The sequence below is a fragment of the Leucopleurus acutus genome (genome assembly GCF_964270905.1).
Source record: "Leucopleurus acutus genome assembly, chromosome: 21".
NCBI lineage: Eukaryota > Metazoa > Chordata > Mammalia > Artiodactyla > Delphinidae > Leucopleurus > Leucopleurus acutus.
The window spans coordinates 24,676,139-24,703,736 of record NC_139163.1 but is presented as its reverse complement, the minus strand read 5'-3'; the positions used below and the strand labels follow the sequence as shown (position 1 = coordinate 24,703,736).

Sequence of the window (27,598 nt, the reverse complement as noted above, 5' to 3'; positions counted from 1 at the left end):
GTTCCGTAGGAGTTGTTCCACATGTATATGTATTTCTGATGTATTTGTGGGGAGGAAGGTGATCTCCACGTCTTACTCCTCCACCATCTTGAAGGTCTCTCTACTTATCTGTTTTATACATAGTAGTTTGTATCTGTTAATCCTAAACTCCTCACTGCTCCTCCCTCCCCCTCCCCTTTGGTAAACCATACATTTGTTTCTATGTCTGTGAATCTGTCTCTGTTTTTTATATAGATTCATTTGTATATTTTTTAGATTCCACCTCTAAGTGATACCATATGATCCAGCAATTCCATTTGTGGGTATAAATCCGGAAAAAGGAAAATTCTTAATTTGATAAGATACATGCACCCCAATGTTCACAGCAGCACTGTTTACAATAACCAAGACATGTAAGCAACCCACGTGGCACCAAGAGATGATTGCTTTACAAAGATGTGGGGGGTGTGTGTGTGTGTGTATACACACACACAAAATGGAATATTACTCAGCCGTAAAAAATGATATATTTCCATTTACAGCCACGTTGGTTGGACCTAGAGAATATTATGCTCAGTGAAATAAGTCAGACAGAGAAAGACAAACAGCAAACACTTTTAAGCGAAGAATCCTCATGATCTAATATGTATTGTAAAAATATCACTCTGGCTGCTTCTCTCGCAGAGAATGTGTTATTTTAAAAGGTATGAGTGACGGCAGGGATGCTAGTTAAGGACTATTGCCCTCGTGTAGATGAGAAATGAAGACAGCTTGGACTAGGGTGGTATATATGGGGACAGAAATAAATGAATGGATTTGAGATATATTTTGAAGTAGAAATAATAGCACTTGCTCACATGCTGGATACAGAAAGTAAAAGGAATGGAAGAATCAAAATTTGGATTGAGCTACGAGGGGGATAATAATGCCCTTTATGAGAAGGAAAAAGCAATAAAGTACTTTCTAATCCTTTTATGAGTCCAAATTTCAAGGTTAAAATAATTATGGTTACTGATTATCATTATATGCTTAACAGACCCCTTAAGTTATTATTTCAATTAATCTAATAGTCAGTCTTGCAGAGCAGCATTATAATGGCCATTTTATCCATGAGAAAATTGACATTCAGAAAAAAACTACGTATCTTTTCCAAGGTATCAGTCTGGAGTGAGTAGAACACAGGTCTGTTTGGCTTGAAAATTGGATTCTAAACATCCCAATGTTGAAGTTCATGTCCATCTGGCTTTCAGTTATAGCTCTATACATAGGTCCATATCTGACCTATAGTATTCTTAGTATGTATCTAATTCTTAAATAAACAAATGCAATTTCCACTAAGGCTTGATGCTTCTCCAAGATTCCCAAATACATTCCCTTCTAGCTGACATCTTAAGTACTGCTACTTTTAGGGCTGACCTTTAAACTGCACTGATGGACTGCTTTAGTTATATTTCTCTCTCTACACCCTTCCTAGAGAAAGACGTGTGGGCACACTACACTGCCAAGACTTGGGAGGGGCCGTAAGAGTGTCAACTAGGACACAGGTCCTCAAGACCAATGCAAGACTATCTAGAAAAGACATACTCAGATACAGGAGCCCCTGGATGGCTTGGGCACTCTGCCAACTCCTCCAAGTCCAAGGTCTCTGGACCCTTGCGTTTTGGGGGATCATCCTTACTCTACTGCACACTCCCCCAGGGAGGGTCCACTTTGCTGTCAGGGCTTAGGCTACCCTGATAGACCAATTAGAGCATCCTTCTTCTGCAAGGAAGTCTCCCAGCTGCACAGCACTCCAGCCACAGTCTCCATTTCTGACACCCACTTCATCAATCAGTGTTAGCAAGTTCTAGTCAAGGCAACACTTGTCAAGACAGAAGCTCTTTCTGCACCTTGTCTCCAGTCAGATGACAGAAACAAAGGCTTAAGTCTCGATCTCAAGCAGATTCTGTGCTACTGTACTTCACCTGAGCTGTAACACTGGCTTCCTCAAAGAAAACCCTGCTCGGGACTTTCCTGGTGGTCCAGTGGTTAAGACTCCACACTTCCACTGCAGGGGGCATGGGTCTGATCCCTGGTCGGGGAACTAAGATCCCATATGCCACACCACATGGCCAAAAATAAAATAAAATAAAATAAAAATAAAAACCCCTACTCAAGGAGATCCACTATGACCAGAAAAGCATGCTTTATTCCAACTTGGATTTCACTCCTTCTCTTCCCATTAGTAGCCAAATGTGTAATTCATCCATTGCTCTTTGTCTTGCTATAGGGGATTATGTGTTAAACAAAGGTAGGTCGACTTTAAGCTCTAGAAGGCTTGCAGTAAACACAATCCTGGTAAAAATCTGTAGCCTCTGGCAGACAGGCTCTGAGGAGCCCCTTCACCCTTTACTCAAGGAGATAGTGCCTGGCCATCCTCATGCCACTTCTGCTTTCCTTCCCAGCTATTGAGTTAGATAAATTTCCTAGTATCATTCCTCATAAATGCTGTCCTCCTCATGGTTTAAGTTTTCTCACCCCTCCAAGAACACCTAGCATCCCACACATAGCTTCTTTACAAAGACTTACAGTATGTAACAGTAGATCTTCTTCAGGGTCCCAACCCATAGCAATGAATAAGATTCTCAACTATAATATTCGGATTTACTGGCAATACCACTGGGGCTGATTTTCTGTCAGAAAGGAATATGATTAAAGGGCACACCTGGGTGTCATGACCCATAACTCTGCAGCAGGTCTCCATCATGCTGCCATCATGGCATGAAACACGTGCCTCCCCTGGTTGAAGAAGGCGCTCGAGAAATGAGTAAGTGTCAGATTTATCCAGAGGACTTTTTAACACCAAGAGAGGTAAGGCCATGCATGGATCAGAGCTCCTGGCTCTCAAAGAAATCCCCCAGCAACAAGCTCTCACCTACTGCATACCCTCCACTCTGCCAGCCCCTCTGCATGTCTTCCAATCGAGACTAGCCTGTTTGAGCCTTGGAATGGCCCATGGCCTCTCATGCATATCTTTGTTGGATCTGTCATCCCCTGTCATCTCTTCCTATGATGCTACTAACTGCATGCTTATGACCCCGCCCCATGCCCAATTCATATGTTGAAATGGGATGGTATTAGGAGTTGAGGCATTAGGGAAGTGATTAGGTTTAGATGAAGTCATGAGGGTGGAGCCCCCGTAGTGTGATTAGTGTCCTTATCAAAGAGAGACTAGAGCTTGCTCTGTTTTTGCCTTAAGATACAGCAAGAAAGCAGCTGTTTATAAACCAGGAAGAGGGCTCTCACCAGACACCAAATCTGTCGCCACCCAGATCCTGGACTTCCCAGCCTCCAGAACTGTGAGAAGTAAATGTTTGTTGTTTAAGCCACCCAGTCTATAGTATTTTTGTTACAGTAGCCCTAGCTAAGACATGCAGTAACCCAGTGTCTGATGTTGGCTACATCCCTGATTTCACCTCCCGGGTTAAGTCTGACATCCTGTCCAGATTTCTTCACCTTATGATCACTGGTTTTGCAATTGCCAGTCTTATCTCAGTATGCCCCTGAGCCATGATGTCACTGAGATAAAATACCTAAAGCTTCGACAGTAGAAACACATTTTTGCCCCAAGCCTATCTTCTATGTTTTACAGAAGATGAAACTGTAGAGGTTAAGTGATATGCCCAACATCACAAAGTAACTTGGTAATGACTAGAACCCAGGCTTTCTGACTCATAGAACAGTGATCTTTACACTAACCATGCCATCCCATTCTTAGAAAACATGTTCATCAAAGGAGGGAGTGCCATAGAGGATATATTGTTAAAATCTGAATTTGGGAACATATGACTCATCTTGTAGGTTAGGTTCTGTTCTGGGAACAGAAGCATTGAAAAAAGATGACAATAGCTGGTGTTTACAGAGACGCACATCCAGGTCTTATCATCTTTAAAAGTTTCTGCAAAACTTGTCAAACTAAATCTTGACGGGACGAAAAAGATGATTTTTTTCCCTTTTTTTTAAAGCCAAATAACCAATAGACTAATGAATTTCCACATTTCCTCAGTAGTCTTGCATGGAAAATACTTAAAACATAGTTAACATATTTGGAAGAGGAATCTCTTTACCAAGTGAGTTGTCCCAAGTCAGTGGGTGTGGAGGGGAGGATCTCTTGCTGTGCAAGCAGTCTCCAAAAGTCAAATGCCTGCCAATCTGTTCCCAAGTGGAGGTTCATTCTCAAGGTCAAGTATCTGTTGCTACACAGTGCCCCCCCCCCCCCCCATCTGAGCCCTTCTCTCCAAGGGAATCATCTCTCCAGGGTCAGAAGCAGCCTGGACACCATCATGATGAGCATTTTCATTCATTTATTTTTAAGGCCAGAAATATTAAATTCTGTATATTCATAAACCAAATCAAAAGAAGGACTGAAATTAAAACTCAGATATCCGGATTTCATTCTTTTCTTTTTTTATCTTTCAATCTTGGTTGAGTCTTGAACATTTTTGGTGCTTTTCAAGTCAATTTTTTCCCACAGTATTTTGAGTATCCTCATCGACTATGTTGCTATGAAATCAATGTCTATACTTACAATGTACACCTAATAGAGGGCTCTCATTTAATAGGTCCATAAAATTTTACACTCATGTTTTGTTCACTTAAAGTTCTTACACTGCTGGTTTAAGAGCTGTGAAGCATAGAGAAAAGATACTGACAGGGATCTTAGAAGTCTATGATCTTTCCCCCAACTGGCTGAGGCAGTTTCCAAAAGGTTTAGCTTAGACCAATCTGGTCCTAGCAAATAATTTTCCCTGATGGTAATCTACACATGCCTTAGTCAATACTTACCATCCTGTTAATTACAGACTTTGGCAATAAGATAAAAAAATAGTCCATGAGGTTGCAGTCCACTATATGTTCTTTGTGCTGGTAACCAAACCCCTCCTGAATGATGGCAAAACTGTCAGCTGAATGATGGCAAAACTGTCAGGATTTAGAGTCATCAACTAAGGCATCACTTAGGGTGACTGCCGGCCAGTACCACTCGTTAATCGCAGTCTAGGGGACAAGTGGTTTTAACAGATGAAACCTGAAACTCAGGACAACATGAGAAGAGGTTTGAGATACACTCTCTGCTTCTCAGTGCACGACCTGCAACAGCAGATCCAGAATTTCCCTCCCATCTTAGCCAAACAAGTCTGTCACAGCTTCATTCCAAGTCTGAGTGCAGTTTTTCTTAGTTGAGTGTTTCTTTCATTACAAGACATCATGTCCGTGTTTAGGGTGCAGATGTATAATGACTGGACTATTACCAGGTGGGCCATCCATCCTGGCTTTCCCGGGATAGACTTAGTGTAAAGCCTGTTGTCCCAGGATAATTGTCCCTTTCATTCACACCAGTTTTAACAATACATTATACTGTTCAATTATCCATTACTAATCACCAGTACTGTGGAATCCTTCCATCAAGCACTGGTCATACTAACAATTTGATCTTTGAAGATGTTTGCCTTTCACTGAGCATCACTTTGATGGATGTTGCTTTTCAGAGGGGTTTGTTGCAGCTCTGCCCTTCTAGAGCTTCTTTCCTGTGTTCTATATTATCGTTTCAGACCTCAGTGATACGCGATGAAGCCTACATAATTCTGTTTTCACCTCTGATGCTCTTAATCAAGTGAAAAAAAATTGTAAGTGACGGTAATCAATGTAAATATGGCCATCTTTTGGATCATCTCAGCCTAGAATTACATTTGGAAGAAATGAGAGTCTAGCAACTAAAAATAATTAAAGAACATTTACATTTTTACAGTGGTCTATAAAAAATGCCAAAAAGGGGCTTCCCTGGTGGCACAGTGGTTGAGAGTCCACCTGCCGTGCAGAGGACACGGGTTCGTGCCCCGGTCCGGGAAGATCCCACATGCCGCGGAGCGGCTGGGCCCGTGAGCCATGGCCGCTGAGCCTGTGCGTCCGGAGCCTGTGCTCCGCCAAGGGAGAGGCCGCAACAGTGAGAGGCCCGCGTACCGCAAAAAAAAAAAAAAAAAAAAAAAAAAAGCCTAAAAGCATAGCTTTCATTTCGTTTAATGCTGCACATTTCCCCACTTTGCTCACACATAGTCTTTCTTCCCCAGGAATTCAATAAAGGGAAATTCGAAAGATTGTCCTCGAGGGATTTCATCTCAGCCTGATTCACAGTACGTACCACAAAATTAGAGCAATTTCAATCCTTGAGGATTGCCAAAAGAATGCAACTGTAGTCGGGGGTTTTCCATTAAAGAGATTATCAAATGACTTTGATAAAACTAATGAGAACTGTGTCTGTGTTAGGTATAAAGACAGAACCAGAATGAAGGACCAGCATAATTCTTCTAGCGAGATCTAAAGAATAATTGGAATCAATCATTTAGAATGGCATGCTATCAAGTGGTGAGAGAGGAAAGGAATGGCCACTTCAACAGTACCTTCCAGAATTGGTAGAAGACACCAAAGACCTCTCTTCTGTCACATACAACTCAGAGCCAGGTGTCATCTCTATCCTGTGATTAACAGACCCAGAGAGATTCATGCACATCCCAAGGTCACACAGGCCCCATAAGGGACATAAAATGACTGCTGAGTTCTCAGCATGATGAACCCTTGAGTAGTAAGACGGGAAGACTTCACCTGCCATGTGGCATCTCGAACAGACTGATAATTTCTGAAGGAAGTAAAAGTACACAAGTATCCAGGTATCTCAATAAAATTGGCTCAAATTCTCTTCCTTAGAGCCCAAAGTCAGTACAGGGCTCACAACATTTTTCACATGCCTTCCTAATTCTCCAGAAATGTGGTTTATTTCTTTCAACGGAAAAATTGAAGAATTTTAAGGTGAATCAAGGTACTACATTTAGGAGGTAGCCCAAAAGTGAACTGGAACTTCTCATCTGCATGGGGCTGTCACCTACAAATCAGGATGTTACTAGAGAAAATTGTGGCAACCTAAGAGGCAGATGAGAAAGGATACACTGGCATAATTAGAGCATGTATTCTAGAAGGCCGTTCTTTCATGACATGGACACAATTTGACACTGGTCTATTCTAATCCATGTACTATGGAGCTGAATTTTGACCAAGGGTTGTTGAATCTCACAGGACAATTCTCAGTGATGATGAAATAATGGATGTGAACAATTTAGCTAATCTCACAGGTCTAATATAGGAAATCTGTCCTTAAATTTTTTTGGATCAAACTGTAGGTGCCTTTGGAATAGTAATAACTTTAATGAGAGCAGAGATACTTTAATAACTGTTGATTGACAAAATAATATATGTACCTATAGATTCAGAGATCATTTTCAGAAACTCCAAAGTCCAGAGGGTGGAACTACTGAGGCAGATCACGTTATATAATTATAGTTCAATCTTACAACTATTTTTGATCCCTTTTCCACGTGCATTTGATTGTCCTGCTAGGATCATACAACCATTTTAATAGCTTTAGAACCCAAGTTCTGGCCCCCATGTTATTTGCAATGTTTTGCTGCTTTGTCACTTAAAACAGTGCATTAACAGCAAAACGTATGGAGTTAAAGATGCTATAAACCAGAACAGACTCACGCTTACCTTTAATTTAGTGACTCATTTTATAATAAGTAATAATAATACAAAGAATTTTATTTACTGAACACCCACTACTTACAACATACAAACCATACGTTTATAACATTCACCTGTTTTCTTCACAACAAATCCGAAAGCAAATATTATGATTAACTATTCCTTTTTTCCATATAAGGAAACGGAGCCTCAGAAAGTTGAGCAACTTTCTCAAGGTAACTCAGGGAGCCCATAGTAAGACAGACGTTTAATCAAGGTTTTTCTAATTGCCAACATTCATTACGTCACTCTGGACTGGTAAGATGCAAATAACATAAGTATATTCCCGTGAGAGCAGTCTATTTAACCATCAGAAATACTTATTTATATATAATTAATACACATATTAAATACAAATTACATTCTTCTAGATTAAAACACACAGTCTAGGAACCGATGAGAAGCAAACAGCTTACAGGAGTGAATGCGTGTGCTTAGCCTAGTTTAAGCTATTACATGTGCCATACTACTTGCTTTTATGCTTAGAAAGTTTATCTTTGTTTTTCTGGAACCTTATGATTCCCAAAAGAAAACACAAGTAAACAAATACATCGTAAATCATCCTTGCTTTGGAAGTTCTGTAATGCCCATCAGTTGAAATCTTTAATGTTTTTAACTGGTTAGAAGAAAATGAAAAGTAACAAAATTACTTTTAAAAATCAGATTTTTCGTTTATTCTTCATCCAAATGAATGAAAATGTGCTGCATAAAGAGTAAGACTGAACTTTAGCCTTCCCGTGGTTGATACAGATGAAAAAAATAGCGCCCAACCCTATTTCTTCACTGTTTAGACAAAAACGAAGTCGTTCATACTATTTAGGAATATCTGTATTTTAAAGTTCATATTTAATGTCTAAATTAACTTAAAATGCGTAGTTAAGATTAAAAAGTAGGGCTTCCCTGGTGGCGCAGTGGTTGAGGGTCCGCCTGCCGATGCAGGGGACGCGGGTTCGTGCCCAGGTCCGGGAAGATCCTACATGCCGCGGAGCAGCTGGGCCCGTGAGCCATGGCTGCTGAGCTTGCGCGTCTGGAGCCTGTGCTCCGCAACGGGAGAGGCCACAACAGTGAGAGGCCCACGTACCGCAAAAAAAAAAAAAAAAAAAAAAAAGATTAAAAAGTAGTTGATGAGTTTGAGAATATTTTTCAGTAGATCCATGATCAGTATCACTTCTTGTTTTGCGTGTCAATTTTTATATAGTGGTACCATATGTACTCCATGTGTTTCCACATTATGTACCAACTCATGGAACTTAGAAATGCCCCGTTTCTGTCCTCTGGGAATTTACTCAACTTCCAGAGTCCCTATTTCTAAAAAGGGTACCAGCATTCTTCTGATCCTCTGTCTGCCTCCACCTAAAGCTATTTTTCATTCTGCCTCTTCATTTATACAAGTTTTACCCATCGTTCATTGTTTAATCTGTCTCTGTCACCTCCAGAACATCTCTTGTATCTTCCTGACTCATGTTCTGCCTGGCTTTTTTCTTTTTTTCTCTCATCTCTTAGAGCACACACAATCTACATTCCAATGTGTACCACTGGATAGAGAATTAGAGCATTCTAGAGATATCATGAATTTTATAAGATCAATATAACACCCTCAGTTTTAGAACTGAGTAAACTGAGGTTCGGAGATGATAAATGACTTTTTCAATATTGCCTACATAAGCAAGTTTCTGAACAGACATCATAAGCCAGTGTTCTTTCTCCCATGCCAGTGGCTATAAACACTTATCACACCACGATATTTACTTACGTGGAGACAGTCTAGAAAAGTGTTAAGAGCATGGACTCCGGAGTCAAGCTATTGGAGTTCAAATCCTAACTCCACACCCTGATACTTCTGATACACTGGTCAATGAATTCATATATTTTTAAAATTAATTTATTTATTTTTGGCTGTGTTGGGTCTTCGTTGCTGCACGTGGGCTTTCTCTAGTTGCGGTGAGTGACGGCTACTCTTCGTTGCGGTGCGCAGGTTTCTCATTGCGGTGGCTTCTCTTGCTGCGGAGCATGGGCTCTAGGCGAGTGGGTCTCCGTAGTTGTGCCATGCGGGCTCAGTAGCTGTGGCATGTGGGCTCAGTAGTTGTGGCTTGTGGGCTCTAGAGCGCAGGCTCAGTAGTTTTGGCACACAGGCTTAGTTGCTCTGCGGCATGTGGGATCTTCCCGGACCAGGGCTCGAACCCGTGTCCCCTGCATTGGCAGGCCAATTCTTAATCACTGAGCCACCAGGGAAGCCCAATGAATCGATATTTATAGCCATCTCTAGACAGAGCTTATGTTTCATTTGGCAATCATATATTTGACAAACTTTTATTGACCAACTGCTATGCGCCAGGCTCTGCCAGGTGCTAGGAATGCTAGGAGAGAGTCGTGATTCCAACCCTCAGGGAATCAGGCATCCAAAAGAAATCACATGAAAGGTAGCATAAAAGAGATGTGTCAGAAGAACAATGGCAGTGGAGGGGCAAGGAAAGCAGCCAGTGCACCAGGGTAGGTCAGGGAGGCTCCACAGAGGAAGCAGCCCTAGAATGGATCCCTCCACAATGAGTAGCACCCCAGGATTGACAAAGAATAGCCCCTAAGGAAATGTTTGCTAAATGGATGAATGGCATGTGTCTCCCCTGGGCCAGAAGAGGAGAAAATAGATACTTGAGAGAGACACCTGAAAAAAAAAAAAGGCATTTCTCTCTGTATGATAGACTCTTGAGCTCTATATAAAGAGCCCTCACTTATCCAGGCAATAACCATTTACTGAACCTTCCACGAGGCTGTCAGATTGTATGAAGCAGCAGAGCCTCCAAACAGCTCTCTGCACATAAGGCTAGAAGTTTGTATAAAACCAGACAAAACTAGTTCCTTCCAAATTTCAGGTCTGCAGATGTATTTCTTAATACACTCTTCAAAACCTCAAAGATCCTATCCACTCAGTAGCAAGACAAACCCAGGGGACACCTCTTCTGCTGCATCGGAAAAATACCCCTGAAGCACCTTTCTTCAGACAATTAAGCAGGCTCTGCTCTGAGGGAAGGTCTGGTGTGATGTGCACACCTCCTGCCAAGCAAATTCTATCGCGGATGCATGAGTGGACTGGAATATCTCAGAAAGGACCTTTCCCTTTTGAAAGGTCACTGAGCCAATAAAGCTGTCTACTATAGCATGCTCTTCTTCCAACTGGCATGCTTCGAAAGTGCACGAACTGAGGAGATTCTTTGCGCCCCACACCTGGCGAAGAGGCTTTCTGAATTTCAACATCCTCTTGGGTACTCGTGTGTCTGTCATGTAATCTCCCTCTCGGAAACTCTGTTCTCCCTTCTGGAACCTCCTCCTGCTTCTGTTTGGCTAGATTTTATTTGTACACTTTCTCCCTGTGACTTCCGTTTTAATATGACACAGCATATTTCACACCAGTGACAGGGGCATTTTCTACACTGTCTTCTATAGAGCAAGACTCTTTCAAAAGTTCGCCTGGCCAACAGCTTCTTACTACGCCTCTTCCCTTTTCCTGCCTAGCTGTGTGCATTCACCAAAATCAAATGCACTGAAATGTGATTTTCCTAGTTGTGAGAGGAGAAACAAAATAAGAAAGTGAATAGCAGATGACTGGGAACCTCAGAGTTCTTTAATTCACGGTCACCTACAGTGCTCGCTTTAAAACACTGCCACTGAAAGGGTATATGGTATGCAACACGGTATGTGACAAACCAGTGTGAGGGCTAAGTTCTATTTTTACGGGTCATAGGAAAAAGGGATTAAGTCTGCCCTCATCTGTAGCTGGTGCATCTTGGGGGAAACGTGTACATATTAGGTAAGTAAAGGAAGTTCAGAAACAAATGTGATCGCAAAATGATATATTGAAAAATAGATATCTACGGCGAGAGAAATCCCAGAGATCATACTCAGAAGTAATATGATATCAGAGGTAAGTATGTTAATAATTGGCCATAGGTCTGGTGCTTTAAAGAAAGTATTTTACATCCTAAAATAACCCCAAACAAAGCAAGACCAAAAACACACACACCACAGTCCAAAGACTCAAAATCCATCCATTCATTTATAGATTCAGTGATGATTTAGTTATGTAATTACTGTAACTCAGGAAGACAGTACATTTGCCTCTACTCCTTTCATAGATTCTACTGAATATTTATATATTAAATTTATTAATCGATTTATATAAATATTATATGTGGACATATTATTTATACAACATTAACAGGACAAAAAGGAGTAAATGCGTAACAGCAGAGAAGAGTGAGCACTGTCACTATGGTGATGCAGGCAGAGGATGACAAGGGACTGTGATTAAGAACAGGCAGAGGAAGCCACAGTCCAAAATACGCTGTAAGGCAACCAAAAGTTGGCGGGGCACGTCTGCACAGGAATCTCAGGGGGTGCAAGAAATGAAAGGTGTAACTGAAAACAGAACCCAGCGTAAGTACTGTATATGAAACAGCTATGTATACTGTTCTCTTCCTCACTACACTTCCTCCATTCTGGATCCCAGGAAACAAACAGCTGGATTAATCCCAAGCAAATAATAAAATACTACTAATAGGACTACAACTATTACTACTACTAATAAAATAATAACCCAAAATCCAAAACAAGATAAAAGAAAAATTATAGTCAGCGCTTCTCTAAAATAACTGAACAAACCCTGAGGAGAAAGACAAGGTTTTCGTTAAAGGCTGGCATCTGAGAATAACAACTTTCTCATTCTCTTATGTTGGAGACCCACCGATACCAAATCATATCTCTTTACTCAAATGTGGTACCTGATCACCCTCCCCTCTGTCTTTTAATCCCAGAATTTCCACTCAGAAAATTTTAAGGATAAACAGTTCTATAAGAGCAACAGAAAGCCACAACAGTCAGCTACTTTTTCCTTTACTAATCAGGCAATCAAGCACACCACGATATTAGGCAACCCAACGGCATTATGGATAAATACTGAGATAGGCAGGCTGGAAAACACAGATAATGTAAGAAACAGGAAAAAAGAAAAAAAACCACCACCTCTGATAAACTTAGACAAACTGGAGAAGCCATTACAACCAAAAAGTAAAAACAGAACTTTTTCAAAGAGAATAATTAAAATAGAGAACAAGAAAGCATACTTAGAAATTAAAACACGGTCATTGAAATAAACGAGTACAGTAGAAAGCCTAAATAAAGATACAGCCAAGGGGCGCTCACAGATATAGCCTAATGAATAAAGGCAGAAATTATGAGATGATACATCTGGAAGGTCTAATATCCAAGTACTAGGAGCCACAGAACGAAAAGAATGAAAATGGAGGAGGGCAATTATTAAAGAAATGATAGAAACAAAAATCACTTAGCTGAAGGAAGCCATGCATCTACAGAGAAACCTCACTGAGTGAATATCCTAAGTGAAAAAAGAGCCTCAGGTATGTCACTAAAAACATATAAACACCTAAAATACTGAGATGATCCTAAAAGTTTTCAGAGAAAAATAGGAGGCATTAAACTCTGCCTGGTACCCGAGTTCTCATCAACATCAACAATGTTCAAAAGAAACGCTCTTTCCAACCTAAAATTCTTTACTCAGCCAAAGTATCATGTAAATATGAGTGTGTCCAAGAATCAGGATATTTACCTCCCCTAGTCTTTTCCTTAGGAGTTACTTTATGATGATGCATTATAATAAAATGAGAGGATAAGCCAAGGAATAGGTAGATACTGAAATAGCAGATTTAACCAAGAAGAACGATATGAAACCCAGGATGTGCATCAGGTCTAGGAGCCGGGAGTCCAGGATGGAGCAGGAAAGAGGGGGACTCTGGGAAGGAGATTCATGGGTGTGAGGGAGGGCAAAGAAAATAGACTAGATGATATGATGGAGAGTAAAAAATATATGAGGGTCTGATAAAGGTAAATAGAATAATAAATGAAGCTTAAGGGCTTCCCTGATGGTGCAGTGTTAAGAATCCACCTGCCAATTCAGGGAACACAGGTTCGAACCCTGGTCTGGGAAGATCCCACATGCCGCGGAGCAACTAAGCCCGTGCGCCACAACTACTGAGCCTGAGCTCTAGAGCCTGCAAGCCACAACTACTGAGACTGCGTGCTGCAACTACTGAAGCCCACGCTCCTAGAGCCCACGGTGGGCAACAAGAGAAGCCACCGCAATGAGAAGCCCGTGCACCACAACGAAGAGTAGCCCCCGCTCGCTGCAACTAGAGAAAGCCCACACGCAGCAACGAAGACCCAACGCAGCCATAAATAAATAAATAAATACATTTATTTTTAAAAAAATAAATTCGGCTTAATTTTAAGGAAGTGACAGTGTCACAACAAAATCAGTGACTTTAACTTCAATGTTAGGAATCTTTTCTTTTCAGTGAACTAGGGGTCATGACATTGGACTCAAAAAAATGTAATCCTATCACATTTGTTGACCTAACACTAAATGACATTTATGTGGTCATAATAATGTTAATACTGTTTACTGTTCTACATTTAAAGTTAACCTTTGGGCAAAGACTTGGTTAAAAAAATACATTTTTAATGTAAAGTGAAAATATCAACAAGAAGAAGAGTGATTGACAGAATTAGGACCTGAAATGAGAGAGAAAAGGTTGGGGAAAATGTGTCGGACTAAGGCTCCCATTGTATCTTGCAGGGAATAAAGAGAGTGTTGCAAATGATCCGAATAAGAAAACAGCTTTAAGATTCTAATTAAAGCTGACAATTATCTTACAGTTGTATTCATATAAGGAGAAAAAATATTAATAAAGGAAAGGTGAAGTACACGTGAGCAAAATTCATCTTTCAAATTACAGAGTGAACTGTCTAAATCTGGTCAGTCAAAAAATTCCTGAGCTCTCTACCAAATTGCCTAAAATAACAATCAGTAAAAATTTCAAAATAAATTTTAAAAATGTCTCTAGGGAGTAAGAATGGAATGCGGAGGGTGGAGCAGGACACTCTTGTTTCTCATCAGCAGAACTTGGGTACTACTTAGCATGTGAACTAGCATGTAATACTTTGATAATAAGTAAATAAGTACTTGTGTCCATAATACCTTTCATAGTAATTACTGAGTGTGCTGAATGTTTTTTTATGTGCAACACATTAATTTTACCAGATACTAGTATAAAGTGGGATCCTTATTTATTTTATAGGCTGTGTATAACTTTTCTATATGGGGATATATAGAAATTTATATTTATCATATATATCCTTTATATGTAGGCGTTTCTCTTGAGTTACAGTTTTCAGTATCTGAAGTATTTCTTCTTTTTCTATCAAATTTCACCATTAGCAATTAAATAACCTGGAGTAAATATAGTCCTTACCTATGTTCTTTATTTTTTTAATGCAAAATCTATAAAAGATATAAATACTAAGGAACCTAAGGATTAGGTGGAATTCACAAAAAGGAGGATAAACAGCCCAAAAAGGCAAGGTGAGGAACTGTAAAAATATTTTGCTTAGTTCACTAATTCAATAAGGTCCTTTATCTTCATAGACTTTTAGTTTTAGAATGAAGTACTTAGCTTACAATCACACAGAAAAAGTGAGAAGTTCAAAAAGACTGAACTGATACTTAACCCAATAACCTAGAGGACAGGGAATGTTTATCAAACCAGTCTCCTGAAGTTGGAAGTTTAACAAACACAGAGAGGTCGGGTGGGGAGTGGTAAGAGTCTCTAACCATAAAACGTCTCACTCAGTCCTCCTGATGTATCTTGTTTTGACAGATTCACACCCAGTGGCCCATATTAATGAGGTGGCGATTAAATCACAAGCCTAGTCAGAAGCTGAAGGATGACTTTAGGACAAATGTTTACCGTTCCAGGCCATGTGCAAACCTTTGAACCTTTGTGAAGCTCAAACATGCAGGACTCGGTGTAAAGCATCAGGCTATTTCCCACTGTAGGGCTCAAAATAAAATAAATGGGAAAAGAAAATCAATAACTGATCAAGTACAATGTCATTATGTAGATACAGTTTCAGAACTCCAGATTATCTTAATCATTGCATATCAACACACTCTTTCTTTAAAGAGATCTACTCTCCCAAGTACTAAGTACATGTCATATTGGATTAGGAAAACACATCGATCAGATTTGGTCATGGGGCAAAGATAACAGGCGATTATTCTGATTTTTGCCATCTTTATTTTGAAGAAGCTGACAGCTTTGGAGCTGGGTACATGGAAACTATATTGGCTGACGCTTGGTATATCTCCAGTTGTTTTAGGAGATAGCAGAAGACTCTGCAACCATCCCATGAATGACTTGTAACACCTCCTGGAAGTAGCCTATTCATTTCTGCTAAAAGTATCCTCATCTTCCCAAGTCATCTCAGAATCTGTTTATTATCACCAAAAAAGGAGAGTCTACTTTTTACTCCTTCGGGATTTCTTTTTTAATTTTTTCAAAACAAGCTTTATTCTCATTTTAACCCGCATTAAATATCATGGGCAAAGAATAATATTATTTCCCCTGGGTCTCACAATCCTACTTCTTTTGCCATTTTGGGAAATGAAGCAAAGAAACAGAAGTGTTTTCAATGCCAGGGGGGGCTGCAATGAGTTGATTTCTAGGATTTGAAAATAAAGGATACGATTAAACAAATGTAGAGTTAGACCAATAAACTATACATGTTTGATCTGAGCATTTGGCAATACCCCCAAATGCCTATAAAGATTATATGGAAGTGAGCTTAGGGCTGCAGGGCTGCACTGTGATTGAGATTGGATGAATTGATACGCTGGTAGACCAAAGCCCAAACAGTTGTATAATGCCCCACCCCCTTTTTTTTTGGAGAGAGGAAGTTGGTCCACAAAAGCATAGGAAAACAAAAGGAAGAAAACAAACATTGGATGTTCACTTTGGTTTAGGGAGTAACACAGTAGTTTTCTTGGCCAGGCCAGCCTGGTAGAGGGGTGAGTGTTAAAACCATCTCAGTTGGAAGATCAACTCATTCCCATTGTCTTGAATCCATACTGTCTAGCAATTTTCAGGAAGCTTGGCACCCTACGTCCCTAATGTACAGGGAGAGAATGAATTTGTCAGGCCAACTCAAGTGATGTTCTCATCAGACAGATGCATTTCTCTTTATAAATTGATAAGCCAGCATTCTGATGATAATTTAGATTCCCATACTGCTCATCTATGGGGAGAGGATTCTGTGAACCATTGTTGACTGAAGCACCATAGCCTATGTAACAGTTACACTGATCGTTGTAAATCAACACCTTGGCATTCTGGTTTACATTTAATACAGGACATAAGCTGTGTTAACATGAATCTGATTCTGAATGGAACCAGCCTCACCTAGTCTGCTAACAAAAATCACAACTCTCAGCCGATAGTCCTGGGGGAATATGACCCTGCATCATGTCACCAAGGAAAATACCACCATGTAGGGACTATCTGGGTAGTCAGCGCCCAAGCAAGTTTTCCATTCTCTGATTATACACGTGAGTTAAAAGATCTAAGGAAGGAGTATTATTTTAAAACAGCCAATTACACAGCTATCCAAAGTAAGAAAATGTGTGAAATTATGTAGTATGCCTTCCCAGGGACTTTGTGACAAAGGGAAAGGGAGGGAAGAGAAAAATATGGACTCAGATTATATAATTTGCCAAAAGTGGTTACAGTAACTTTAGGTCCTTCCATATTTATCTTCTGAGAAATGCTTTGCCTTACTGGAATTGCTAAAACAGCAGCTAGATTTTCAATGGAATTGCATATGAAGAAGCAGAGTGGGGAGGGAGCTTAGTCAAGACCCTTAAGCACAGATCTTTTATAATGATAGATCTATTATACTGATGCCCCGGGGGAAATTACTAAATTTTGAATGGAGCTGACCAGTGACAAACAGGAAATTCTTGCACTTAGCATAGTAACTAGACATTGAAATATACTGTATGTAGAAAAAGATTTTTCTCCTCAAATGTTACACACAAAACTATTCACCTCAAAACTATCATGGATTGTGTCTTTATTCCTAAACTTTTGAGGAAGAATAACAACATTCCAGCAAGCTGGAACAAAACATGGACGCTGAGGCTGCTTTTAGCAATACATCTGCTTTGCAAGAGAAATGGGTGCTTTTGAATCAGTAAACATCTGAAGGTCTACCTGAGACAGAGATTATACCAAAGACACAAAGAAAAGACAGGGTAGGTGATGCCAATTCCTGGATATATCAGAGCGTTTCTGATGACTTTCTGCCTGAGTTACCCGGTGAATTGCTACCGTGTAGCACTTGACCTAGAAGACAGCAACAGTCCTAACACCATAGCCAGCAGATAACTCAGAGGATAGAATGGAACTTTCAGAACGTGGTCAACTTTTCTCTGGTTTTGCTCACAACTCCAAGTACGATTATCTAAATGCTTTTAAAAATAATATATTATTAATTGATGTATTTGTGTAGCCAGGGACTTAAAGCTTCTGTTAGTGGTTGCAAGCCACGCCCATCTCCCACTTGATTGAGTCTTACTGCATTTACTGTCACATGCAATTGACCCTTTATTCAGTAATCATTCATTCATTCAATGTGCTAACTGAAAATTTTGGCAACACCCTTGGGGATCCAAGGATAAAGACACTGACCACTGTCCTCAAAGAACTCAGTCATATTCTATGCTCTGATTATCACTGCAGCACAGTGTGGCATTTTATCAGACTGCTGGACACAGAGTAATGCCATTAGATTTTTCCCATGTCTATCCATTATCTTCATAGCTACCTTGGAAATTTCTGTATATATCAGAGTATCCAACATTGTGGTGAGGCAAAGGAAGCCTTTATGTCTTATCAAGAGATAAAACACTATCTTCAAATTTAAATGGAGGAACATACAGTACACATGGTCAAGGTGCTCTAATACACAGCATTTTAACTTTTGATATTAGCGTTTTATCCATTCATCCATTCCTTTTTCACAATACATCTATACTACTTACAATCAGAAAAAATAACCAATAAAAATTAGATAGATGAAAGTTAGTGATGAAGAACTGGTAATCGTTATAAATGTATTTGTGTTGCCCCACAAAAAACATAGATCTAGTAATCGTCACAGAGCTTAAAGAAAATTTAGCTTGATGGGGAAAAAAAATTCCTGAGCAGCCTGAGAAAGAAAACCACTGCTCACCATGAGTCCTCATCATTCTTTTCTACTCATGTATCCCACCTACAGAAACTGTTATAACAACACGATGCAGTAAAATGCCCTTTTCAATTCACCTTTAATCCCTGACCCTTGTTATGTCGGTCACTTTTAATACATGTGCTCTCTCTATGGTATTAGCTGACATGTTTGATAACTAAACACATCATGTCAGAGGCCACCCAGGAGCTTACATGATGAAAAGAAGTCTGATCCCCAAAACATGACCCCCTCATCCTGGTTGTTCAGTTCAATTCTAGTGCTGCAATTATTACACAAAGCCGAGGAGCCAAGTGATCCAGTGTGTGGAGCTGAGCTCAATCCAGAGTTCCTGAGGGCTTTTCTTATTAGTTTTATCCTCTACCTATGGGTACTCGTGAAAATATTATTTCATTCACTTAATCATTCAACATATGTTTGTAAAACATGTCACTACTAAACATTGTGCTCAACTTGGAAGATTCAAGGTAAACGAACTGAAATGCACGTGCCCTCATACACTTTGGGCCAAATATGGACATCCAGTGACCACAGAGCACCATTTACACAGTCAATCCAGCTAGTACGTCATCCCTAGGAATGTGACAGAACACAAGTAATACATATTATGGCAAATTAACTGTGATTTAGGGGGTTTCATTTTTGTGTTAACCTATTTTAGCTAGCTCTCTGCTATGCACTAAAGCAAGGTAAGCAAAGTATTGTTCCACATTTCTAAATCCAAGACGGAACTTGGATCGATTTTGTTTACCCACGCAAAGTTAGATTTCTGAACCATACAACTTGCTGAAATACAGACTCTTAGATCTATAGACAAGGTGAATGATTCCTAATTTGTTTTCATAGATTTGAAAGTGTAAAGAACTTGAATTAGTTGCATAGCATAAAGTTGTATAGCATAAAGTTAACCCAACAATATGGCTATTACAGAGATGGGACTTGAAATCGTCTCATCTTGGATTTCTCTCCTATTTTCCAGACGTGTTTGTATCCTACAACCTACTCAGTCCTCCCACCTGTATATACCACAGACCCATCGACTCAACATCTCAAAGTCACTTGCATTTCCTTCATAAGAACTAATTACTCCTCTTGTGTATCACATTGCTTCAACCCACGGAGATACCAGTACAGGAATCAGAATACCATGCTGAGTCTTCCAAGTCCAGTAAATTCTATTCTTTTAGTATCTTTCCAGGCTGACCACTTTGCCACCTCCCCATTTCAAACATGAACTACCTTTCTTGAACTTCAACGCCTACGTTGTAAGGATCAACTCCAAACCACAAAATATGCCATAAAACAGCTCACATGTCCTGGTCCTTGCCTCTGAACCCACCCCCAACCCTCAACAAATCTCCTACCATTTCTATCCTCATACCCTGTGGTCCAGGAACAGATTTTTTGCAATTCCTAGACACCCCATTCTCTCTTTTCCTGGAGTTTCACATAAGCACTTCCCTTTGCCCTTCACCTGGCTGAGTTTGCTGGCAGGTCATGAGTCTGCTCAGGTGTAATTCTTTGAGGAAACTTCCTTAACCTCTCTGTCCCACTAGTGCCAAACTCTTTCAGTTAGATGCCCCTCCTCTGAGCTCCTACAGCACTTTATTAACAACACAGCTGTGACATCTCATACCACAGGATCTGTTTACTTCTTTGTTCCCTAACATGAGATGGGTCCCTACTGCATACACTGGACCTAGCAAAGGATATTACACATCATTGGTAGTTAATACGTATTTTAAAATACATAAACTAATAAAACATCCTTTTATATCCATTCTAGAAAATACGTACTCTTTACTCATATTCATTAAAGAAAAAAAAAAGAATTGAGGAACAAATATTTGGATGACTAAAACACAAGGGCAGCTACTGCTTTCACTGGCATCTTTGTTAAGCCATGAGGCTTTGTGGATTTTATAATGGAGAACATGGACCTACTCCATATTAAACTTTTCCAAAAGAATTATGACCTCCCTTCTTATCCTCAAACAAAAGCATTAGAATATAATACTCTCTAAAGGCATAGAGTTGCATGGATTCAGACACTCCCTAAGTACCCAGAAATCTACTCCATCCTCTTCTCAATACCCTGTGACTTTTTCACTTTCTACTCTGAATGTCCTTTCTCTACATTAGAAAGCATCTATCTCAATGCTATAAATCACACTTACTCATACTTATTGATGATAATTTCAGCTTAACTCATTGCCCATGATGGCCATCTTGGTCTCTCTCTGCATTGCAAGCTTTCAACTTCACTTGTCGCTTTGTTCCCTCTATGTCAGATTCTCCAAAGATGGCATCTTATCTTTTCAAACAAGGAAGCCCATGTCAAAAGTTCCCAGCCAGCCTACCAACGACTGGCCACCATACTATTAGTTTTGGGCAGGAGGAGGGGAGGGGACTGCAAGAGGGGTGAGGTCACGTGATCTGTCCAGAGTTTTCTCCTCAGCGGAGAGAAAACTGTGTCTGATGGGGTGTGTGGGAAGAAGGTATTTGAAAGAAGCTGCATGTGGAGGGATGGGGGTGGGAAGGTGGCAGGTATTTTTTGTCCACTTGTGAAAGAAAAATGTTTCTGACCAATGTGGATCTCACTTTCTCAGTAATCACCATTCTTACCTCCTGTGAATTTTTTAGTAATATTTGTCACTTTCCTAGAATGAAAAGGAATCCCTAGGATTCCAGAATGACATAATCCCACTTGGCAGTGGAGTTCCCAAGGAGCAATGAAATCCTAACTCACTGAAGGTGTGATCTCACAGGAGCCTGACTGGAAGTTGCCCTTTGGCTGCATCCTAACCTTTTACATTATTTGTTTTGTTTCCTTAATGAAAGCAGATACCAACTGACCTAATGCCTTTTTACTTTCTCTTAAATAATAGTTCTTTGAGCACTTACTATACATCTTTATATAAATCACCTTATTTAATTTTTACAATATATGATGACAGATCTTAGCTTAGTTTTCAAGATAAGGAGGCTCTTTTTAATCTATATTCCTAACTAACTACAAGCTATTTCTTACTATAATGTTTGTACAGAGAATATTCTCTAGGATGGATGTGAAGAACCACCTCCTTCATTATCACACCACTAATAACTGATAAACTTTAGATCCCGAACCATCTCTGTCTGATGACTGCGGTCATGCTCTTAAATATTACACAGCACTGGGAAAGCCTCAGAGTTGACTGCAAGACATGTAGAGGTAGGTGCAGGCTGATTGGAGGGCCTGCAATGACACTTCATTTCAGAAATTCTCTACTCCAGTCTAGGACCTAGATAACAAATAATCATTTTCACTTTCATTAGCAGAGACTTATAGAATTCATAACCATCTTTCAGAATCTTGGTCTTGGATTTGTTTAATATTCTATAAATGCCCAATTTCCTTTTAAAGAAAATACTGACTTTTCTACTCCACGAATGTCTACAATATATAATTGCAAATATTTGCAATTAAACATCACTTCGATGTAGTCAAAATTCAGTTATAAGATTTTTTTTCTAAAATTAAGGAAAAGAAGATAAGTTTTCTCAAGCTCTGTTTAAACTAAAACTGATTAAATCTGTGGCATCTTATCAGAAATTAGCCAGGAGCTTAATGAAAAAAGCATGACAGGGTTTCTGAGTTTCACCACCTGCCTTCACCAGGGCTTTCAATTCCCACAGAAAGAATGGGAATCTGACATCTAGATGACTGGAGTGAGATAGGATCATAACTGTGTGGAAATATACTTAATATATGTCACAAATTTTTCATAAGTTTAGAATGCTAATGCTTAGGAAGGGATTAAATACAGTCCATGTCGGATACCAAGCTCTGCAGAGATGCATAAATAATCCATTTCTCAGAGTTTTCTTAGCTTTGGAGAGGCTTTTAGGGCATCAAAGCTGAGCAAACATTTTGCAGATGAATCTGGCCCCGAGTGATCCAGTGTTAAATTCAGATCATTAGTGGAGGAGAAGCTGCCTCTCCTCTCAAGAGAAGAAGCTTTGCAATCTTCAAGTTCTTTAAATATTCCCCTGGCAAAGAGGAGCCTGAAGAAAGCATGCCAGAATCCACAATGGCGGTGCAGAAGGATCTCCTTCAAACTTTCCATTAGGGCTTTCTTAAACCATCTCAGACCATCGAGAATCTACACTTCTCTTACAGAGACCTGGAGAATGACTCCACCGCCAGCCACAGTCATGATTTCCAGCGGGGTGAAAATTTTCTCGGTAGGAAATTCTTCCTTACAGCACTTCTTAATCCCTCATGGTACGATTGATGAGCATTTCCTTTTCCTATATCCGTTGTGAATAAGGAGAACAGCTATTCACCATTTATCTGAATGGTTTACTAGCTGCTTTGAACTGTATTTCTGCCATGGTAAATACTCCCAGATGCTTTCATCTTTTCATAGGGGTAGGAGAATCACACCAAATTGTTCAGAAATGTCAGTAGGATGAAATTTATCCTTGCCCAAAGAAGTTTTAAAACCACACAAATGAAAACACTGATCCCTTTTCAAGTCTCTGAAAACTGCATGTTCTTGGTGAATATGGTCAAGTTGTAACCAATCACATCTGCCAGGTAACTAGCTCCAGATATGACACTGGACTCGAATAATCAGCACTGGTGAGATCTGTACATTGTGATGTATAGTTTTAGAGAATAAAGAAAAACTAAAGTCAATGAGACACCAAGGAATAGAGATACACCATGAATGGTAACAGAACGGAGCAATCACGGGAAACAGGCAGGGAAGACAGGTGTGGCTAGAGAATGGAGGCCATTCTTTGCCTGCTCTGGAGTTTGGGAGATAATCTAAAGTCAGTAGACATTCACTGACATTCTAATGTCAGTAGACATTTTTTCTGATTTTATTTTAAAATTAATTTATAGTCAAATTTTATGAATTATAACACATGTATAGATTTATATGATTGGCACCAGAATCATGATACAGAACAGTTCCATCAGCCCCCATCCCCACCACACACACACACACACACACACACACACACACACACATACTGCTCATTCTAGGCACATCCTTTCCTGGCCCCTAGATCCTGACACTCACTGATCTGTTTCCATCATGATAGCTTTGCTTTTTTGAAATGTTATAACATCCAATATATAACTTTTTGAGGCTTTCTTCTTTCATTCATCCAAGTTGTTGCATGTTTCAAAACTCATTCCTTTTTAGGGATAAGTAGTAGTCCATTGTAAGGATGTACCAGAGTTTGTTTAACCATTCGCCTGTTGAGAGACTTTTGGGTTATTGTTAATTTGGGGCAAATCTGAATAAAAGTACTATCAACATTCATGTATGGGTTTTTGTGTGAACGTACATTTTTAGTTTGTTAGAGTAAACAGTAAGGAGTGGGATTTCTGGGTCACTGGGTAAGCATGTTTACATTTATGAGAAACTGCTAGATGTTTTTCAAGTGGCTATTCCATTTTGTATCCCCATCAGTAATGTTTGAGAATTCTAGTTGTAATCCATACTAGTAATTGATAGTGACAGCGTTTTGTTTGTTTTGCTTTAATTACCATTCTAGTGCTACCACATTATCATTTTAATTTGCATTTCCCTAATGGCTAATGACGCTGCACATATTTTCATGTAATTTATTACCTTGTCTATATCCTTTTTGGTTAAAGGCCTGTTTAAGATTTTGCCTTTGCAGTACGCGGGCCTCTCACTGTTGTGGCCTCTCCCATTGCGGAGCACAGGCTCCGGACGCGCAGGCCCAGCGGCCATGCCTCACGGGCCCAGCCGCTCTGCGTCATGTGGGATCTTCCCGGACCGGGGCACGAACCCGTGTCCCCTGCATCGGCAGGCGGACTCTCAACCACTGCGCCACCAGGGAAGCCCTGTAGTGTATCTTTTCAATCTCTTAACAGGGTCTTTCACAGAACAAAAGTTTTAAATCTTGATAAAGTCCAATTTATCAAATATTTTTTTCTTTTTAGGTGTTATATCTAAGAGGTTCCTGCCTAACCCCAGGTCATGTAGACTTTCTCCTATGTTTTCTTCTAAAGGCTTTAGAATTTTGGTTTTTACATTCAAGTTTATGATCCATTTTGCACTTATTTTTGCACAACATGAGGATTAGGCTGAGGTTCCTTTTGTATGCATACGGATTTCCAATTTTTCCAATAACCATTCCTTGAAAAGATTATCTTTTCTACAGTGAATTGTCTTTGCACCTTTGTCAAAAATCAATGAGCCTATTTGTGCAGTTCTGCTTCCGGACTGCGGATTGTTTTCCATCGATTTATGTGTCTATCTCTTCTCTAATATACTATATTGATCACTATAGCTGACAGTAATTCCAGTATTCAAACGGTTTCAGGGTTTAGAATAAGAAACTTCTCAATTCACTTCACCAAGCCAACAAAACCCTGATACCACTCAACACATGATACAAATTTAAAATAATCTCAACTATGAACGTAGAAGAACTCCAAACAAAATTGGCAAATCATATTTTTAAAATTCAGCATTTCCACCATTAAGTATGATGTTAACTGTAAGTTTTTGGTAGAGGTCTTTTATCAACTTGAGGAAGTTCCTTTCCATTCTGAGTTTGCTGATACCTTTTATCATGAATGATATCAACTGACTTTTCCACATCAGTGGAAATGATAATGTGTTTTTTTCTTCTTTAAACTGTTTGGAGGAATACATTGATTTCTGAATATTAAACTTACCTTCCAATCCCAGCTATGAGTATTTAGAAGTTTGTTGTTGAATTCCCAAATGTTTTGAATTTTTTTTCCAGGTATCATCAGTTTCTAATTTAATTCCAACATGAACAGAGAACTTATTTTTGTGGTTTCATTTCTATTAAACTTATTAAAAATTTGTTTTCTCACAAAAAATTAGGTCTATCTTGGTAAGCATTCCATGTGCACTTGAACGTGTGTTCTATCGTTTGCGGTTAGAACGTTCAATAAACGCTCATTACCATTTGGTTGATAGCAGTTTTATTTTCCAAGTTTTTCAACATACTACCAGATTTTCTGTCTACTAGTTCTACCAATTTGGGGGAGAGTATTTTTGAAGCCTTCAACTATAATAATGAATATAACTGTTTCTTCTTTCAGCTGTATCAGTTTTTATTTCATATATTATATTCTGAAGCTCTGTTGTTGGGTACACACTCACTTCTAAAACTGTTGTCTTACTGGTAAATTGTTCCTTTTATCATTGTTTAATTTCCTCTTTATCTCTGGTCGTTTTCTCTCTCTAAAGTCTACTTTGTCTGCTATCAACATAGCAACTCAAATTTTCTTTTTTGTTTAAAGTTTGCATGGTTTATCTTTTCCCATCCTTTCAATTTTAACATAGCTGTGTCATTATATCAAAGTGAGCTTATTTTACACAGCACACTGTTGTATCATATATTCTTCCTTATCCACTCTGACAACTGTTGTTTTTTAAACAACTTATATTTAATTTAATACTGACAGACTAAAGTCTACCATTTTATTGTTTGTTTGCTGTTTGTTCTTTCTGGGTTTTGTTCCTCTAATTTTCCTATCTTATTTTGCATTGTTGGATCTTCTTTTAGTGTTCCATTTAAATTCATCTTATTGTGTTTTTTTTTTTACTATATCTCTCTGTGTCAATAAAAAATTTATTTCATGGTTGCACCAGGGATTACAAAATACATACTCAATTTTCATATTCTTATTTTGAATCAATATTTTATACCTTCAAGTGGGATTTAGAAATCATACTACCACCAGTTAGGCTCCTGTTCTATTCCCCTTTGTGTGGTAAACATATGAATTACACCTACACACAATGAAAACTACATCAGACATCAGTTTTTGCTTTCAACCACTCCTGGAGCTCTTTCTGTCCATGTTGATTTCCACTACTCAGTTTCCCCAAGTTGAAGCTGCATGCTACCACAGGAAAAACATGGTAAACTCACCACTAAATTTATAGTGTTCTCATTTCTGCTCTTTCTCAATCCATGTGCTACTATTTACTTCTCAGAATCCTTAAATATATAATCCATACATTTGATCCAGGTTTGACAGTTGCATTCAGTGGGAGAGACAGGGTTCAGTCTGTTTATCTATCCCAAATTGGAACCTCACTAAAGAGTTCTGAGTAGAGAAATACCATAGTAAAGTAATAATTTAGAAAGATATACCTTGCTGTATACAGGCAGTTTTGCAGAGGAAGAGCCTAAAGAAGACAAATAGATAATCCAAATCCAAATCTTGCTTTTAGTCTTTAGTTTTCAACTTCAGCCACAGCACCCCTTTACTTTTTTCTACAAAATAAATATAAATTACATAACAAGCCTCTAAATACCTGAGTATTCTATATTATAAAATGATTCATTAGCATTGCGAACTTAATTTAGGATTTTACTCATTGTCAGATATCAGGAATTTCTGAACAATACCAAGTAATATATAAAAGTAGCAGTGGTCATGGAATTCAATTTTTAAAGTTCTTACCTTTAACTAGAAAAAACCCTCTTCATTCATCCTTTATGACTATTTACTAAATGAAGTCCAGCAGTACAAACACACCTTCAGTGCTCAAATAATCCACCTTTAACTAAAGCTCTTATTATATAAGCCTAAAATTTTAAGGTGTGTGTGTGTGTGTGCGTGTGCGTGTGCGTGTGCGTGTGCGTGTGTGTGTGTGTGTGTATAAAAGCAGAACATGGCCAGAACAAATTTTTAGAAAGTCTACCAACAGGGATTAATCACTTGTCTGCAATCTGACAAGGGCCATAACAATAACAGCTGAGAGCAACCAGAGAAAACAATGAGTGCTGTGCACACAGCCCATCTTCTCCTTCAATTGTTCAGATATTCACAAGCCAA

At 39.2% G+C, this 27,598-nt stretch overlaps 1 protein-coding gene across 1 annotated transcript in view; it reads right to left on the bottom strand.

Moving 5' to 3' along the window:
• NRG1 (neuregulin 1) overlaps nt 1-27,598 on the bottom strand; it is a gene marked incomplete at both ends in the record, with an annotated part of 1,012,685 nt that overhangs the window by 632,119 nt on the left and 352,968 nt on the right. The gene's annotated exons all lie outside the window — the stretch shown is intronic.